The sequence below is a fragment of the Echinops telfairi genome, unplaced genomic scaffold, assembly GCF_000313985.2.
Source record: "Echinops telfairi isolate 266 unplaced genomic scaffold, ASM31398v2 ScPeMD7_25;HRSCAF=90, whole genome shotgun sequence".
Taxonomy (NCBI): domain Eukaryota; kingdom Metazoa; phylum Chordata; class Mammalia; order Afrosoricida; family Tenrecidae; genus Echinops; species Echinops telfairi.
Genome location: NW_022103922.1, coordinates 20,620,280 through 20,626,736, shown reverse-complemented (window position 1 = coordinate 20,626,736; position 6,457 = coordinate 20,620,280).

Sequence of the window (6,457 nt, the reverse complement as noted above, 5' to 3'; positions counted from 1 at the left end):
GCACTCCCCCCATCATTCACTATGGTAAGATTTTTTGTTCTGATGATGCCTTATACCTGATCCCTTCGACACCTCATGGTTGCATAGGCTGGTGTGCTTCTTCCATGTGGGCTTTGTTGCTTCTGTCTTCATACTTTAAACTTCATACTTTCACACTAAATATTTTATCAGGCATAACCTAAAACTAGGTGTCTTGTATATAACCACAATACTGTCAGTACGTTCAAGAATTCAACCATGATACACTAGTATCAGTTAAAATACAGTGTGTGTTCACATTTCTCCTATTGCCCCAGGGAGTTCCTTTAGGCTAGTTGTTTGTTGCCTTGCTTTGGGATCTAGGATACAATCACGTAGTAAACCTTGGGCTGTGAATCATGAGACCTGGAACTTGAAGAGACTGTTTGTTTTCTGGGTCTTTGACAGGCTACAGCATTCTCACTTTTCTATAACTGCCTATTAGTGGAAAATATCAGAGTTTACTTCTTTGACAGGTTTCCTTTCAAAAGTTCAACCATTCACAGGCTTTACTGTCTTCAGTTATGCTTCCTTAGTATCTTTTCCTTTGGGACAGTCCACTGGGATCTCTTTGTGTTGCTCCTCTCTTCATTGCGTGCCTCTTTCGGCACAGTTACATCAAAGAATCCAAGCTAGTTATCTTGTGGCATGCCCCGCACAACCTAGATTTGTCCAGTTTTTTCCATCACGGTGAGATTTAGGCTACTCCTTTTTGGCAAGACCATGGTGCAGGGCATGTGCTGTTGATGCCTGTCCTTGCTTGATATCAAAAGGCACCTTGATATAAGCTCTTCTCTGTATTTGTGGTGGTACGTTGGTAAAGTAATGCCCGCCAGATTTCTCCACTGCCGAGGTCCCATTTCCATTTTTATTTAATATACAATCAGGGAGTGAAACCTTGAGCGAGACCTTGTGCTTATTCTCTTCTCCAAGAATCTTCCACTCCAGTTTTCAATGTTTCCCTTACTATGAGTACTACTCAGCTTTGACTTGATCTACTATTGCAACGGATGCCACACATGTATATAAAGTGATCATTCTTATTCTAACCCTCCTTTAGGGGTGCTGCCAGGTAAGCGTTGGACTGCTAACCAATAGGTGGGCAGTTCAAACCCACCAGTCCCTCCTTAGGAGAGAGAAGAGGCCATCTGCTCCCAGAAAGATTTATAGCATCAAAAGCCCTGGGTAGGGTTGGGGCCGACTGGATGGCAGTGGGGGGATAATTTATTGTACAAATATGAGTTAATATTTTTCTGAAGGAATCCTTCAGAGGAGCAAAATCTACTATGCAAAAAGGCTAGTTGCTTAAACCTACCTCAGAAGGCAGGGCTGCTCATCTGCTTCGGAAGGATCCCAACCTTGAGAAGTCCCTGGAGCAAATTTGCTGCATCCACACAGGGTCTCCACGAGTCAGAATTTGTTGGGAGGCAAGTACAGCAGCAAACATTTCCTTCTGGAAAAAAGATATTGCTTCCTTCCTTTCCTTTCTAAGTGTCATTAAGGGCATATGGCTTCTTTCCAAATTGTACCACGTCTGACCAACAGAAAACTTTGAAAAGGAATCTTTAATTGGGAAGTATTTTCAGTACTTCTCTGTGACCTTGGTGGAAAATTTCAAGCATGATTTTTTTTTTTTTTTGGTGGGGAGAGGGCTGGTTTTGTTGCTTTAAAATAGGGATCACTGTCATGAGGTGTCAAAGGGATCAAGTATCGGGCATCAAAGAACAAAAAATCATATCATTGTGTGCTTACCTTCCTGATACGATTGCTGCAGACAAATGGGTTCATAAGCAAATGTGGTGAAGAAAGCTGAGGATGCCCGGCTATCAAAAGATATAGCGTCTGGGGTCTTAATGGCTTGAAGATAAACAAGTGGCCATCTAGTTCAAAAGCAACAAAACCCACATGGAAGAAGCACACCAGCCTATGTGATCATGAGGTGTTTAAGGGATCAGGTGCCAGACATCAAAGAGCAAAAAAAATCGTATCATTGTGAATGAGGGGGAGTGCAGAGTGGGGACCCAAAGCCCATTTGTAGGCAACTGGACATCCCCTTACAGAAAGGTCATGGGGAGGAGATGAGCCAGTCAGGGTGCAGTGTAGCAACGATGAAACATACAACTTTCCTCTAGTTCCTAAATGCTTCCTCCCCCCCCACTATCATGATTCCAATTCTACCTTACAAATCTGGCTAGACCCGAGGATGCACACTGGTACAGATAGGAACTGGAACCACAGGGAATCCAGGACAGAAGATCCCTTCAGGACCAGTGGTGAGAGTGGTGATACTGCGAGGGTGGAGGGAAGGTGGGGTAGAAAGGGGGAACTGATTACAAGAATGTACATATAACCCCCTCCCTGGGGGACAGACAACAGAAAAGTGGGTGAAGGGAGATGTTGGACATTGTAAGATATGACAAAACAATAATAATTTATAAATTATCAAGAGTTCATGAGGGAGGGGGGAGCAGGGAGGGAGGGGAAAATGAGGAGCTGATGCCAAGGGCTCAAATAGAAAGCAAATGTTTTGAGAATGATGAGGGCAACAAATGTACAAATGTGCTTGATACAGTGGATGTATGTATGGATTCTGATAAGAGTTGTATGTGCCCCCAATAAAATGATTAAAAAAAGAAGAAAAGTTAAATTAAAAAAAAAAAAAAAGGGATCACTGTCAATGCCTTAAGGAGCCCTGATGGTGTAGTGATTACAGTCTCAGAAACTCACAGAAGCAGTTCTACCCCGTCCTATAGGCTTGCTGTGAGTCAGCATCAGCTTGATGGCAGTGAGTTGTTTTTTGTTTTTTTTTTTGTTTGGCTAATGCCCTGGCTTTATAAATACATTCTTTCCCCCTTTCCTGGAGATACAACTCCAAACTAGAAATGTGTTGTTACATATGCATCTTACATTTGTTGTAAAAGCCTATCAACTTCACGGCAATGATTGTGAAGTGTCTTGCAAGGAATGGGAACATGAGGGGCCTCCTTTACTTGTGTTTTGATTCCACCGGACCAAGAACAGTGCAGCAATGACAGTGACTAGCTTTCAATGGGCAGCCAGTGGGGGGGAAAAGTCAATTGCATGCCCTGAATTAATAATAAAGCCGACGTGTCAAAGTCACAAAACAGAAAATAACAGATTTCAGTAACAAGTACTAAGGGACTACTTGCATAAGAATAGGTAAAGTCATAGTGATTTTTATTTCCTAGTTGCAACCTAAAATGCTCCTGCTAAGTTCAAAAGACCAGCCTTTATTCATGTGCCCTTCCTTGATTTCAGGATTTTATTGCTGTATGCTTTGGGTCCTTCCCAACTCACAGTGACCCTATAGGGCAAAACTTCAGAGTCACCCAGCTTCCATGACTCCTCACGTCCTGCAGGGCGACTAGTGGGTTTGGATTTTTCTGTTTGCAGTTAAGCACTTCACCACTGCACCACTGCACCACCAGGGCTCCTGGATGTCACAGAAGACACGGAATAGAGCTCTAGAACACCAAATCAAACTCATTGCCATCAGTTGATTTAGACTCACAGCGACCTTTTATAGCGGTTCCAAAGCTAAATCCTTATAGAAATAGATAGCCTCATTCATCATTCTCCTGTTCAATGGCCAGTGGATTTGAACCACTAAACACCAATCTTGCGTTTGGTGGTCAAATGCTTGCACAACCACAACACTAGAATTAAGTTGTTAGTGCCATCGAGTAGGTTCCAGCCTATAGCAAGCCTATGCCCACCAGAATGAAGTAGTGCCCAGTCCTGCGCCATCCTCACAACCGTTCTTATGCCTGAGCCCATTGTTGTTGCCACAGTGTCAACCCATCTTTCTGAGGACCTTCCTCTCTTTTGCTGCCCTTTTACTTTACCAAGCGTGGTGCCCTTCTCCAGGGACTTGCCTCTCCCGACAATATGCCCAAAGTACATGAGACAAAGTCTCACCATCCTTGCCTCTCAGGAGCACTCAGCCATACTTCTGCCAAGACAGCTTTGTCCTGTGAGCAGACCATGGCATGTTCACTATTCTTCCCCGTTATTCTTCGATCTTCCTGGTTCAATGTCTAGTAATACGGCTCCTACCTTCCCCTGCCCCCCCACCAAAACGACTGCAAGCAACAAGTGGAGGTGGCTGGTGGGTGTGAGCTGCTCACTCTTCAGATTAGCAGCCCAATCGGTGCGGAATCCAGGGCACCACCAGGATTTCAACACCGTGTGTTTTCATTCCGCACACCGGCAAATTAATATTCTTTTGTTTTTATCCATTTGTATTTGTTCCCCCTAGAGAAATCTTTTTTTTTGCAAAGCACTCTTCATGTGCTTAAATAGACAAAAAAACCAAACCAAAACAAAAAGCGAGGCTCCCAAAGAGCCTCAATACACTACAATACAAACTTTTGGTGAGAAAAAAAATGTATAGAAAATGACAAGTAGAGCAGTCATGTGTATTATGATTTTTTTAAAGTGCCCCGAACATGAATTTACATTATAAAACATGCACACACAAATGGTGTCATTGTGGATTATCTACCAAGTGGATACTATACTCACGGATCATTCAGAGCTGAGTAAATACCAACCAGGATACTTGATCCTACCAGGAGGGAGTAAATCACTCACTTCTTATAGGCTTAGTATTATTTTCAAGCCACTGTCAGACCACTTAGTGCCTGAAAAAGACTAATTTCATTTTCTTAAGTTCCTTGGGAAGCATCCGTTTATATACCTGAGAGGTTGTGGTTTCATTTCTATCGAACAGGGCAAAAGACAGAATTTGTGTTTTTTTTTAATAGAGTTCTTATTTTTAATTAAGTCCCCATTCATTATATGTGAAGAAAATGAAAGTCAAATGTATTAGTCTGGGAAGACTAGAGAAACAAATCCACAGAAACTCATATGTATATAAGAAAGAGGCTTATGTAAAGGCTAAATGTACATTAAGATAGCATCCCAACCCAGTGCTGTCCAAGCTCATCGGTCCAACATTAGCCCATGTGTCCGACACCAATCCACAAAGTCCTCTCCATCTCCCAAAACACACACAATGACACCGACTGCAGGGGGAAAGGCGAATCAGAGAACGTGTGAGCATCTCAGCGCTGGCAGGGGTCTCCACACAGCTGCTCCAGCACCCAGGGCTGCGTCAGGGTAGGTCCATGTGGCTTCTCCTCGGGGATGTCTTGCAGGAATGAGCCTTGTCAGCTGAAGCAGGGAACTGGCTAAGGCAGCTGCACCCTGGTGTGACCATCAGAGATCAAGAGACCTGAGAACTAGAAAGAAGAGGCTCTCCACCCTTCAATTAATCCCACATGTGTTTATCGGCCAGGTTGGCACAATAAACCTTAACTATCTCACTAAACCTTCTATCAGGGAGTCAGTTCTGACTAATAGCTGCCCTACAGAGGACAGAGGAGAACTGCTCCTTAGGCGTTCTGAGACAAAATCTTTACAAGAGCAAACAGCATCATCTCTCTCCCAGGAAGCAGCAGGTGGGCGCGAACTACCGATCTGATAGTTAGCAGTCCAACGCTTAGCTTACCACAGCACTTAGGTTTCTTCATATGTGAATAAGAGATCAAACCCAACGGCATCAGGTAGATTCCAACTTAAAGTGACCCTCTGTAGGATTTCAAGGCAATACATCTTCACAGGAGCAGATAGACCCACCTTTTTTCCATGGAGGAACTGGTGGAGTTGAAGCATCAACCTTGCACTTAACCGTTCCACCATTCTCAGACAATGCTATTTGGGTTCTGACTTATGGTCAATTAATATGGCTTTTCTAGTTGTGTTTCCTTATATGATACATTGTGGTTCTGCACTTAAAACACAGGTGGCCATGGTCCCATTTTGCAGGGCGTTCTCTACTTCGCTGGTGGATAGGAGTGGGGTGGGCATCTTTAGGATCCCACTTTAGTACTGGGTGTGAACCAGGCCACATCCTTTGTTTTCTTTGGATACAGAATGGTACCACGATATAGTTCTATGCACATTGCCTCACCTGGAAAGCTAGGTCTCTATTTTCCTGCCTGAGCTTTGGGAAAAATTAAACGACCCGCTGCAGTTTTTAGGCACTTTTACCTTCTAGCTCTGGACCCTACATTCCGCTTACCTCTGCCTGAGCCTTGGGTTTGGAACTGAACAACGTCCACAGGTAAGACATTGTCTTCTATGGGTGGTGTAGCAAATTGCAAAACCTAGGAACGTGAGGGAGTATAATCGAGGGAGGAGTCGGGGAAACTGGAGCAAAATAATATTTTGGACATTTGGGACATCTTCAATCTCTAATTCCTTGGAACTAGTCTGGTGTTAATGCTTACAAAAGAAATGATTACAACAGACTCCCTTCCAACTGATAGGGATTATATATATATATATCTGGGTACTTTAGAGAGACAAATCCACAGAAACTCAAGTATAAGAGAGAGTTTTATATAAAGGTTAA